This window comes from Dendrobates tinctorius, unplaced genomic scaffold, assembly GCF_039654945.1.
Source record: "Dendrobates tinctorius isolate UK_male_01 unplaced genomic scaffold, ASM3965494v1 ptg000203l, whole genome shotgun sequence".
NCBI lineage: Eukaryota > Metazoa > Chordata > Amphibia > Anura > Dendrobatidae > Dendrobates > Dendrobates tinctorius.
Window position 1 is genome coordinate 23,033,515 of NW_027361870.1, and position 13,791 is coordinate 23,047,305.

The following is a 13,791-nucleotide window of genomic DNA, read 5'->3' on the forward strand; positions in this document are numbered from 1 at the left end:
GCCTCTTAATATTGATTTGACCCTTTGTGTTCTGCCTGGCTCCTGTACTTTGACTTTTCTACTGATTAACCCCTCAGATGCCTTTTTGACCTTGGACAGTCAGTTTAGTTGTCTGCTTCACATCTGTGCCCGGCCCTCTAGGCTTGATCCAAGCTATCCCCGGACTTTGTCTCATTATTTGATAATGTCATTGTCCTTATCTATCTGCACCTGGTTCAGCTTGGTAACACCTCTTACCTAAACAAGCTCCACCGGCCAGCGGCTAATACATAAATGCAAAACAGAAGCTTGTGTAGCAAAGGCCAGATCCATGTATAGGGGTGAAAGGTTGAAAACCAGAACACCCCTGGGGGTAGAGCAAGATCCAGAATGTTACCGTATGTTTCAAATTCATGTCTATGCAAAAGTTTCAGAAATTAGCATCTGACAAAACAGAGTTTTGTGGCCACTGATTGGACACATAATAATGAAAGAGAGAAAAAGAGGAGACCGATCACGAGCAGTAGAGAAGATCAGAAGATAAAAAAAATGTGTTCTGCTTTATTTTTATACCATGCTGGCACGGTTTGTAATGGAAAATAAGGAGAGGACAAGCACTTTAGTAAGAAATTATTCAGCAGGGACATTGTGTTAAAAAATGACAAGATGATAAAAGGTGACCCCTGACTCTAAACAATCAGTAATGAGTAGTTTGTTTACAGAAAATAAGACAAAATCATCTATTTTAACACTTTTTTTTGTTTCACTTCTTGTTTTGAAAGCAGTGGAGGTGCAAGGTCTCTCATAGTCAACATTGCTATGGTCTCTGGTGTGGGGGTCACGGGAACCTAAATAACTGAGGATACATTGGTCAAGTGCTGCTGTCTTTCCACACAAGTCCTTATCATCAGACTCCTAAAGATAACAGTAAATGGTACAATGAATTGCACTTTAGCACCTGCTTTTAAAAGACACTAATCTCTCCAAAATCCTTGGCTGGTCTGTTTCTTCACAATTTCCAGGAATGATTGAGACATCCAAAATATCATATGTGTTCAGTTTACCCTTCTTCCACTAACATACTAAAACATGCTGAGGGATCTTCATGTAATTCTGATATACGTGCTATGTCATCAACTATTTTTTAATCATTGCAGAAAAAAATTCTGCTCTTAACCGTCAGCAAAAAGCTGCATAACACATAGGAAACAAACTCTAGTCTCTAGCTTCTGGCAATGTGGTTGCTCGTACATATATCTGGATGTCAGTGCTAAATGTCACCCCAACTGCTGGAGCAGTCACATGGAGTGACATCGCAATGCACATCGTGTTGACTTGCACCATCACCTCTTTGGGTAGCAGTTGGGCTGGTGACTAGTGTTGAGCGAGTATACTCGTTGCTCAGGTTTTCCCAAGCATGCTCGGGTGTCCTCCGAGTATTTTGGCGTGCTCAGAGATTTAGTTTTCATCGTCTCATCTGCATGACTTGCGACTTGTAGACAGGCTGAATGCATGTGGGAATTTCCTAACAAACAGGCATCCCACACATGTATTCAAGCTGTCTAGCAGTCGCAAATCATGCAGATGAGACACGAAAACTAAATCTCCGAGCACGCCAAAATACTCGGAGGATACCCGAGCATGCTCGGGAAAACCAGAGCAACAAGCATACTCGCTCATCACTAGTGGTGACCTGACACGTCATGATAATCAAGGACACATTAGAAACAACAGAAGCAGTGGTGGATACATAGGAAGAGTGGTGAACTAGAGCCAAGTGGGCAAGGTATGAGTAGTATGGTGGCTCAGTGGTTAGTACTGTTGCTTTGCTGAGATCCTGGGTTCAAATCCCACCACACCTAAAAGCATTGTATTTTCTCCCAGCATTTGCATGGCTTTACTCCCAAAGACATATTTATGGTAAACTTAGATTGTGAGCCCCAATAGGGCCATTGAGCATAATGTCTGTGAAGCCTGAGGAATAGGAAGGTGCTATATATACGATTTGTATATTTTATATAATTTGTATATATTTTTATATCGCATTTGTAAGTAAAATAAAAAAAACAAATATTGCACATGTTTTTACTTTCACATTTTGTTACAATATTCCCAGGTTTTACAAATCTTTTTCTTTGTGGAAACTTTCCAGGATTGAGAGTGCATTAGGGCCGGACCTTGGTACATGATTGCTCCCAACCCACTTCATGAAATGTTTCCCTCCTGCTTTATCAGTGGGCAAGAAAAAAAAAATCGTGTGCCACATCTTTTTTTATTCTTTATTCGAACTACTACATTACAAAAAACATTACACATATTATCTCCTGCACAGATGAATGCTAAAACCCCCAAAACCACTGTAGAGAAATGAGAATACATGACAAAAGGACGATTTATGTAATCACCCCCTTCCCAATTCCACCCATTATTGTACATGGAGTAAACCCCTTATTTTTAAGGAACTGGGAGTGATGACTTGTAACCACCTTCAGCTTCAGTAGACAATGCGTACTTTTATTATCAAAGTCCTTGTCTCGCAACCGGTGGTGCACTATACCATTAACATCATGTGCTACGTTTTTTTTTTCTTATCAAATAACATGTAATTTATTATTTCTACACAATAACTAAACCAATGTACAGGGTTCATAGTGATTAAAGGGAACAAAGACCTCCCACCGCATACCACAGGCACCAGTGTCTCAGCATAGGTGGGAGAGGGAACGAAACCAAGACATCTTTCACAAAGCTCTTTCCTTAGATCTTCCTGTCTACAGATTTTACAGACGTGAGGAAGAAAGAGACTTCTTCATCGGGGGCTTTATTTACAAATTTAGAGGTATGATCAATCATCAATATCATTCATTAGTATTGCTGTAATTATTCTTCTTATATTATGGGGGTTTTTTTAGTTTTCATTGTCAACAAATATAATATTTATATATTTAAGGATAATAATTTAAAAAAATCTCTGGCTCCATCTTTGGTTTAAATATTCGCAGTTGTCGTAATCTGTGTCTTCAGAATCCTTTGATAAAGATGTTGAAATGCATTATTATAATTAGATATTTTCTGTATACAATATCTGTATAAACACATTTTGATGTCACAACCTGACGCTTTTCCAGAGATGAGCGCAGCTACTTCCTACAGAGTGCTTCTGCAGGAAAGCTTGTCTCTTTTACATGTAAGGCTCCCTCTTTCTTTAAAAAAAAAGAGGTTCTTCAGCAGCTGCATTGTGTATTATACAGATTCGCCAAAAAATCAGCAGTCTTAAAACTATCACAGATAAAAATACCATTTATTTTATGTCTTATATAGTTACATCGAAATAAATGAGGACTCAAATAAAAGCATCAGTAGTGGGAATGTATACCAGTATGTGAATACAGGCAAGATAGTATCAATCCAAAGTCTATAAAAGCAGAAAAATGTGGGGTCAACACTATATCGAGAGAGAGACCGTATTACAGCACCAACGTTCGGGTCCACATTGACTTCTGTGGAGTTCGGGTACAGTTCTGGTATCCGAACCAAACTTTGTACTAAGGTTTGCTTGAACCCGACAAACTCAAACATCCATGGTTCCGCTCATCCATAGTCCTGACAGCTCACTGACCAACCACTATTGTTCTCTACCTATACCAACATGCATTATCACATCAAATCATCTATGCAGGGTTCCTATCCATATTGAATTACCAGTACAGTGATCCACTCCTGGATCACATCGACGCGCGTTTCGCATGTCCACTTTCTCAAGGGGTGAGAATGTGTATTTTACAGTTGTGAGTAATTAAAACCTCATATACGGCAAACCTTTTTCAAAAAATGAGAGTATTTCCTATTAATCACTAACAGAAAGGAAGCTTCAATCTACACTTGAAAAAGAGGTTATGCAGCAGATGAGGTTCGCAGCATAAGGAATACCGTACCTACTGCTATAAATTATGAGGAATATAAAAAGTCCCTTCTATGATCTGTATGAATGTCTCTGCCCCATGCTTTTATCTGGTAACAGAATTGCCAGATTGCTAATATTCCTATAATTTACAGTAAGACGGTCTTTAATATAATAATATAATATTTTGCTGCCACTGGTACACAATTACAATTGTGAAGGTAGCAGTTTTTAACTCCTTCATGACAGGGACATTTTTAATATCTGCCCTTTCATTTTTTTTTTCCCTCTCCTTCAAAAAGCCATAACTTTTTTCTGTCCATATGGCCATATGAGGGCTTATTTTTTGCTGGAAGCGTTTGTATTTTCTATTTTGCATTTTATGCAATTTATCTTTACCATAAAAAGTAGTAAATCACGTTATAATATTCCAAGTGGGGTGAAATAGTGAAAAAAAGCCTGGAATTACACCATTGTTTGTTGAGGTTTTATTTTTATGGCACTTATTGAATGGTAAAAATGACTTGGTAACAGGATGTATTGCCTTATGTATTGTCTTGTGTATAAATATGTGACTCTTCAGATTTTGTATTAGTCTAGCCTGATGAAGAGACCTGAGTAGTCTCGAAAGCTTGCAATGTGTTGCCATCTTTTCAAATAGCCATTAAAAGGTATCAACCACTGAGGACTCTCAATTCTAAATATTATGGTAACAGGATGGATTCTCCAGGTCAATAAGATTTTGACATTACCAAATTTGTATAGGTTTTTTTTGTATTTTAGTGGCTAAAAAATGTAGACCGTTATGGGAAAAAATGGGGTGTTTGTCTTGCTATTTTCTGAGATCTGAAGCTTTTTTTAAATTTTTTTGGTTGAGGGATCTGTCTGATGTTTTTAGCGATATTGGTTTGGGGAACATTTAAATTGTTTTTTACTGGACCGTCTTGCAAGGGGGATAGTACCTTAAATGCCACTGTAAGAGATTGACAGTGGCATTTAAGGGGTTAAACAGCGCTATCGAAACAAAGAGACCAAGCTGCACGGGAGAATAGTCAGAAAGGTGGGTCCCCGGTGACTTCTCCCCAGCCGCTGCCCTGCAGTGACACGTCTTTCCATACACGCACACAGTTGGAGAGATCCAGGGGCGCAGCAATCGCAGTTGGGCAGTTATTTCAGCTGAATGTGTGTCCCTGCACTGTAATACACACAGCCGGCCAATCAGAGACCAGCAGCTGAGGATGGCATGAAATCATTGGCGGCATATGGTAGCGATGTCATGTGCTGCCTGTCACCTGCATGCTGAAGTCAGCTGCCAGCTTCTACACAGGCTATAGAAGAGGACACCGCACAGCCCGAGCGGGAGAAGGTGAGGAGAATTATTTACTTTTTTATATTTGTTGGAGAAAAGTCACAAAACAAAGACATTATTACCAGTAGCGGCCCAGGATGGGGCACATTATACCAGGATGAGGGACATATATTACTGGAAGGGACTCAGGATGGGGGGCACTATACCAAGAAAGGGAGACATCATACCAGGAAGGGGCTAAAGATGGAAACATTATACCAGGATGGGTGGGACATTACACCAGGAAAAGTACTAAGATGGAGGCCATTACAACTGGAAGAGGCCCAAGACGGGGATTATTATTATTGCAGGAAGGGGCCAGAATGGGAGATATTATTACAAAAAGGAGTCCAGTATGGAGGACGTAATTATAGGAATTGGCCAAGAGAAATGAGAGCGTGAACATGTATGTCTTCACAGGATCTGGAGCACTGCAAGGGCCCATACATCTGAAGAACATTCAGGTGAGGGCCCAGGTCCAAATTTTGCACCAGGGCCCATCGGACTCTAGTTACGTCACTGGTTATATCTGTCAGTCACTGGCAGTCGGGCAGGGAGAAGTCGCAGGGGATCCGACTCTTTGACTAGTGTTTTGTGCAGCTCAGTCCCTGGTGGTCTTTAAAGTATGTTTTCTGTGAAATCATGCAGCGTTTCAGAGATAAACTTACGTGGCTGAAATCATGCAGCCAGTAGTGTCTGTTACACACTGTCCGTGGATTAGGCAGCATGTATCATCTAGCACGTTCCCTTTAATTATAGCACAAATGACCAGCACAGGACATTAGATTTTTGCAAATCCAACCTAAAAAATTTAATTTGCCTTAATAAACCAATTGTGTATGTGCATCTTCCCTTGCTTTGCAATAAAGAAAAGTAAAACTTTTTAGTTGTATAATCAGCAAGGAATTTTTGCAATGTGATTGTGATTTTTTATCAAAACGTGCATCGCTAAACCACACCTACTCACTGTAGATCCATAGCCGTTATCTCAAACACTACTGGTGGCTGCAACCTTAATTTAATATGATAGATAAAGTTTGAACTAAGAAACCTGATATCCTCTGTTTACGGTGTTATTATACATGTGTATTACATTGGCCTGTTTTTCTATCTCTAAGCTTCGCAGCGTAACTTTGTAATGAACTGGATTTTTTTAGGACATCAATCAGGGAAAATGCAGAATAAAAGAAAACAAAAAATAAGGGAATGCAGTATTGTTATATAGCAGCATGATTCACTTATGGTGCATCCAAACTGGGCAACGGAGGCTGCAAAAAATCCTATTGCCCCATAAGAGAACTTGAAGAATTACAGTCATTTGAATTTTCTTTTCTTAAATGAATAGTACACATGAACATAAGAAACTTTGTGATATATCTCAAAGAAATCTGCTTCTTTCTCCTGCATAATTGTTTTTCACCCTCAATGTATGGGTAAAATCTGTAGTCAGTCAAAACAGATTTTCCCATTACGGAGATAAGAGGGGACAGTTGGTGCTTATAAGATTCTATGAAGATGGGAGGAGGGGAGCTACAGCAGATACAGGCATTGCGCTGTAAATAGGATGACTGTTCCATAGAAACAACTCCCATCTCCTATCTCAGTAATGGGAAAATCAGCAGTTATAGAAGATAGAAGAAGGAATTTGTCTGTGAGAATTTTGAGAATGAAAGAAAAAAAGAAGCCAAAACCATTAGAGGATGAAAAATACTGAAGTGGTGCTCATGTTTCTATACATAGCTCGCAACCATTCCATATTCAGCGGGACTCTTCGGGCACGTCAGTGCTTTTGTTCCGGCTTCTATACTCACCTCTCCTCTCTCAGATGTTGTCTTCTTCCCCCTCGGGGTGGGGCTGCTCTCTGAATAAATTTAATTGTGTTATTACAATGTTCAGGTTTCCCCGGGACACTAACTCATGTCTCCAGGCTCTTACTCTATACAGGAGCCACAGCGCACAATTATGTAGAAAAGAGAATTTGGTAATCTTGACCTCTACTGCAGGAAATAAACCAAGAAGCAGGTTATACATGTATATAGAAATACATTGTGTATAGTAATGTATCTCTATGGTCCCTGCATACTGAGGTGAAGAAAAATATTTTTTTGTTCCTATAAAAGTAGTAAAAATAATAAGCAATTACAAAAATGTAATTTTTTTCTGTGAGTCTCCCCATGTCTAAAACCCGTAACCTTAATGTTACACACAGGAACTTAAACTTCTGAGCCACAAGCTCTGATTATGCAATGGGGAGAATTTTGTTTATTTGATCTGTACTGCAGGCGCCCCGGCTGACCAGAGATGAACTAATAAACGCGGGAAAGTTTCTGAACTTTTTCCCATGCTCCCGAGTTCACCTCCGGTCAGCTGGGGACTCCGCACAGCCTCAGTGACGTCAGCAGTTGTCACTGAGGCTGCGCGGAGGCTGCGCTGAGTCCCTGAACTCAGAAACTTTCCCACGTTTATTAGTTCATCCCGGTCAGCCGGAGCGCCTGCGCAGACATGATTTCATTCATTCTGCAGTGGTTTTCAGTGGGGCCGGTAGCATTAGCACCGGTCCCTGTTGTAAACTAGTTAATCCCTTGTGATGGATTGCAGCGGGGGACCTGACTGAATAGAGGAGAGGTATGGATATTGTCTTTTTACAGGACAACAAGGGATTCTGTTGTATTAGCAGAATAATAAATTTGGTCAAAAACTTTGTGTGATTATTTCATTAAAAGAATTTTTTTATTAATGTGTGTGTGTTTTAACCCTTTAATACTATAGGATTAATAATGGATAGGTGTCTTATTGACACCTCTCCATTATTAACCCTGCTTAATGTCATCTTTCAATAGCAAGGTGACATTAAACCATTATTATTGACCCATGAGCCACCGCTAAAGGCCATGGGAATAGAGAGCCTAAGTGCCAGAAAAGGCGCATTTTATAGATGCGCCTTTTCTGGGATGGCTGGGGGCAGATTTTTTTAGCCGGGGGGGCAAAAACAATAGTCCCTCTCTAGGCTATTAATATCTGCCCTCACTCATGGAAAAATTACCGCGGGAGCCCACACAATTTTTTTCAATGAATTTACCCGTTAGTTTAACACCTACATGATCAAAATTTTACACACATACCCTAATCTAATTATTAGTCAAAGACATAAAAAGCTAAATGAAATGAAATGGTTTACTGTATGTAATAAACCATGTGTCATTTCATGTCGGGTTTTGTAATGATTTTACTGTTAGGCTATGTAGAACTCTATGAACTATAAATAAATATATATATATATATATATATGTGTGTGTCTCAATTACATGTGTATATATATATATATATGTGTGTATTCTATGTGTCTAGATCTATTCTTTCTATTCTTTATTAAACATGTCAGTGTGATTTTACTGTATCACAAAATGAATTGCCGGCTTTTGTAAAAGGACACCGATGCGTATTTCTCACAAGTCACATTTGTGGTCCGTGTGTAATCCGTTTTTTTCTCACACTCATAGACTTGCATTGGCGAGTCTCGGCCGAATATCGCTGACAATCGCAGCATGCTGTGATTTTCCCAGTCTGCATAAAACGGGTGAGAAAAATCGGATGATGGGAGCTGTCCCATAGATTAACATTGGGACGAGTGCAATGCAATATTTTTTCGCATAGCACTCGTCCGTATTTCTCGCTTGTGTGATGCCAGCCTAACTGTCTCTCTTCTCAGTGGGTTAGGGATCATTCACACGTCAGATTTTTTCGTACAACTGCTCTTTCACAGATAGCACATACCTATGAAAGTCTATAGGTCTGTTTACATGTTTGTCTTTTTTGCGTTGCGAGCAAAATCACGGCGATATGTCTAACGTTGATCTGATTGTGGGATCAAAAACGGCAATGCAAGTCTACGGGTTCATAAAAAAAAAAAAAAAACAGACAGCTCAAGGATGTCGTCAGTTTTTCACTTTCAAATAAATAGGGAAAGATGGAGAAACTTTTCTTTTTTGTTTCTCATCCTAGAAAAACTTTCACCAAACTCCAGTGGTAAAAACATATACCCAGATCAAACGCTGATGAAATTCTGATAAAAAACACTGATGCAACTCAAACCGATTTTCTCACGCCAGAAAATCACTGACATGTGAACGAGTCCTTAGTCTATTATCACTCGGCCCTATGGAGGGGAATCAGAATAAGCTGAAATACCAATCACAGCCCATTGATAAGAGTGGCACAGTTTCTGGGGGAAATAAAAAGTTATTTTTTCTATTTTCTTTTTAAACTTTTGAACTGTTATACAATAACTGTTTCATGCATTTCTTTAGAATTACCAAATTTAATGCACCAATTTTATTATTGAACCCACCAATGTCTGATGCCAGCTGTATGGTCATGTGCAGTCGGCTACATGTGGCAATACAGTGCATTAATCTCAGCTTTATGGTCAAGTTCATACCCATCCAGAAAGAGATTAAACGTTCAAGAGTTTTACTGATGCAGAACAAATATATCAAGCTTTTCTCCTTCACATAGCACTGTCCTCTGCTCCAGTGAATAACACGGTTCAGGTATTTCAAAATATTGTCTGAATATATAACTTATTATTATATATTAGGACATTATATGGTGCTGTAACGAAGAACCCTACTCAATTGATTATTTATGATCATTAAAGGGGTTTTCTGGTTTCGGAAAACCACTGTTGCCCTATTGTGGTTTGGTTTCAAATACAAACAAACCGTGCCCTACCCACCCTTCCCAGGTCCAGCACTGAGTCTGCAATGCTGCCCCCAATGCCTGGTATTGTCTGCAGCTCTGAAGTCATGTCAACAGCGCTACATCCAATCAGTGGGCTCAGCAGCTTGTGCTGTCAACTCGGGCAGAGCCACCAAGCTCTCTGATTAGCTGCAGTGCTGTCAACATGACTTCAGCACTGCAGAAAATAACAGTCATCAGGAGCAGCGGTGGAGACTAAGTGCTGGACCTGGAGAGGGTGAGTAAAGCTCAGTTAGTTTTTTTAGAAAAAAGCTGTGCTATGGAGAGGGATTCTGTTGCTGTATTTACAGAGCCAGATGAAAAGTTTTCTTTTTCTCTTTATATGTTATTATTTTATATGACTTTTCCCACTTTTATTGTCTACCATAATCTAAACAAAACAATTGAGAAACAAGCTGAAATCATTTTCAGTGGGTAAATAATAACTAAACTAATAATGTGGTTGCACAAGTGTGAACACCCTCTGGGAGATGTGGTTGTGTTCAGAATTAGACAATCACATTTAAACTCATATTAAAGAGGAGGTCTGAAGGCAAAACTAAATTTTATCTAAATTCCTATCCATTTGATGCCATAATTTAAGCTATTTTCTAATATACTTGCTTTAAAATTCTCTATCTGCTAGGCAGGAAAGATGTATATCTTTGTATCTAGCCTGAAGAAGAGACCTGAGTAGTCTCAAAAGCTTGCAATGTGTTACCATCTTTTCAGTTAGGCTGGAGTCACACACAACCATTAAAAAATCGGTCAGATTTTAACAGTACGAAATCGCACATAGAATTCTTGGCCAGATATCCGTCTGTCATCCCATTTTCCGGCGATTAACCGATTTTATTCACATCTAAGCATCAAATTGACATCCAATGCCAATGCTTTTTCCTGTTGACCTGGAGAAGTCTTGTGATTTAATCGCAAGTCACACGTGTGGTGCGTTTTCCATGCGTTTTTTTATCGCATCCATAGACTTGCATTGGCGAATCCGATCCGAAAATCGGTGACAATCACAGCATGCTGCGATTGTCTCGGTCCGAGGAACGGATCCGATAAAAAAACGCATGATGGGAGCTGCCCCATAGAATAACATTGGGACGAATGCAATGCGATTTTTTATCGCATTGCATTCGTCCGATTTAATCGCTAGTGTGACTCCGGCCTTAGCAATTAAAAGGTATCAACCACTGAGGACTCTCAATTCTGAATATTTTTCTATCTGCTAGGCAATATTTTTAATTTACTCCCAGTTTGATGAATGAAGCATCATGAGAGCATGGGGCAGAGGCTGCGGTCAGTTCTGCATCCCCGGCCACCTCACTGAAACAAAGCGTCATCAGTGACACACGTTACGGGGCCTGGGCTAGTCCTTGCTCAGTCCCTGCACTGTGCGATAAGAGTTCTGCGGTAAAGAGCCGGCAACACAGCGATCATACCTGGCAGAGATCAGTGACTTCCCCTGCGGAGACGGCGATGATCTCCTAAAGGCCAGGTATGGTAACACAGCTGTGTTGGGGGCTCATTACTGCAGATCTGTGAAGCAATCCTGAAAGTCAAGCTCATCCCTCTAACAAGTCTTGCTCATATATCTTAAGATGCCAAATCTCCCAAATTAAACATGAGTCTGCAATGCCTGACTTGGCTTCTTATCCTAAGTGATGTGGCAAGGCTCATTAACCCCTTCCCAACATATGATGTACCAGTATGTCATATTTTGCGCGTGCTTCCTGCAAAAATAGACGTACCGGTATGTCATGGCAGTGGGCTGTTTAACAGTCTATATGCCACAATCAATAGCAGTTGCAGCATTTAAAAGGCTATGAGAGGGAGGGGGTTCCCTCTCCCACCCAATCGGCACCCCTGCGATGTCATCACAGGGGCCTGATGGTTGCCATGACAGCATGTCAACTAGTGACCTTCAGATCTGGCAGCTATGGTGGCCTGTTAAACCATGCCAGGAGCATGTGGTAAAAGGCGTTCTGTCAGTGTGAGAGTGCAGTCAGACTGCCGTATTGCTAGCGCGATTGCACCGCATTCCTCAGACTGGCCATCCGCTCTCCTGACCTGAGAGTGACAGCATGTATTTCTATGCAGCTGTCACACTCAGATCATGACAACTAATAGCCAGTCCAAGAATTGCAATGTGACCCTCCAGCGAATAATACAGTTGCCTGAGTGCGCCCTAATACTTGTAGGTATGATGCATTGCAATGTATGAGCATTGCAATTCAGTATATCAGTGATCAGAGTAATAAAGTTGAAGTCACATATAGGGTCTAATAAAAAAAAAAAGTTTTAGGAAATTATAAAAATATTTTTTTTAAGATCATACAAAAATGAAAACAAAATATTATACTAATACATGCACATATATGTAAAAACAAATATACACATATTTGGTATCACCATGTCCGGAACAATCCCATCTATAAAAATGTCACACTAGTTAACCCCTTCAGTGAACACTGTAAAAAATGAATAAATAAAAAACATGGCAAAAAAATATACTTTTTCATCATACCACAGAAAAAAGTGGAATAAAACGCGATCTAAAAGACGAATGTAAATAAAATGGTACAGCTGAAAACGTCATCTTGTTCTGCAAAAACCAAGCCGCCATACAGCTCCATCAGTGGACAATTAAAAAAGTCATAGCAGCCAGAATACAGCGATGCCAAAACAATTAATTTTCGATAAAATAGTTTTTATTGTGTAAAAGTGTCAAAAAACATTAAAAAAAAATGATATCGCTGTAATCGTACTGACCAAAAAATAAAGTTGTCTCATCAATTTTACCACATGGTGAATGGCATTAAAAAAAAACAAGTCCTGAATTGCTGGATCTAAAATGTTATCTAAAAAAGTTATCAAAATGTTGCCAATAAAAACATCAACTTATCCTGCAAAAAACAAACCCTCACATGAACCCGTGGGCTGAAATATAGAAAATATAATAATTATAGCTCTCAAAATATGCAGATGCATAAACTTTTTTTTGTAGAAAAAAAGCAGCATTTTTTAGTGTTTGATAGCAGCCATACATAAAAAACCCAATATAAATCTGATATCATTGTAATCACACCGAAATAATCTTAAACTGAGTCCATCCCAACTACGTAAAGAAGAAAAGCCTGGGCGAACTGGACCTCCTAAACAACAAGAAGAGAGAAGACAATGCCCACTGTACTTGGTACGTTCCCGGACAGTTGGTTAAGATTCGGAGAAGCTGTAGTAATATCAGCAATTCTTGCAGTGGAGCTGCCAACTTCGTGAAGTTGCAAATGAAGCGGTGGTAGTAGCCTACAAGACCAAAAACTGACAGACTTCCTGGACGATGGTTAGCGCTGTTCAGTCGCAGATAACAGTCACCTCATCTGGATCTGGAGACACTCCTTCTGTGCTGACAACATGTACCAGATACTGATCCTTTGGTTTCAGCAAATGGCACTTTTTTGGCTTCAAGTTTAATAAAAAAATTTCCAGGGATTTGAATGCCTCGGCAAGATGTTGCAAGTGTTCCTCATAGGTCTTGAAATAGATGATTATATCATCAAGATACAAGGGGACTGTTTCAAAGTTCTTAAGCCCCAAGTAGCACTCCATTAATCTTTGTAAAGTTTCCGGTGCGTTGCACAGTCCAAACGGCATAAAGCTGTGCTCAAATAGCTTGAATTTGCAACATGAAGGCTGTCTTCTCCTTGTCAGCTTCAGCAACCGGAACCTGCCAATACCCACTGATCAAGTCCAGGGTAGAGAAATAACTAGCTTCACCAAGAGCAGCCAGAGACTCCTCAATGCAGGGTAATGGGTATGC

The 13,791-nt window shown here is 39.8% G+C and overlaps 1 protein-coding gene across 2 annotated transcripts in view; it reads left to right on the plus strand.

Annotated features, from left to right (window-relative positions):
• Positions 1 to 2,633: 2,633 nt before the first annotated feature.
• The window catches only part of LRRN4 (leucine rich repeat neuronal 4), a 58,660-nt gene continuing 47,502 nt past the window's right edge, over positions 2,634 to 13,791 (plus strand). The window contains exon 1 of one of the 2 annotated variants that reach the window (XM_073553873.1): positions 2,634 to 2,818. The gene's annotated coding sequence lies outside the window, so the exon portion shown is untranslated. Of the gene's footprint in view, positions 2,819 to 5,140; positions 5,247 to 13,791 lie in introns of those variants that run through there. The other variant, XM_073553874.1, reaches the window with a different exon arrangement.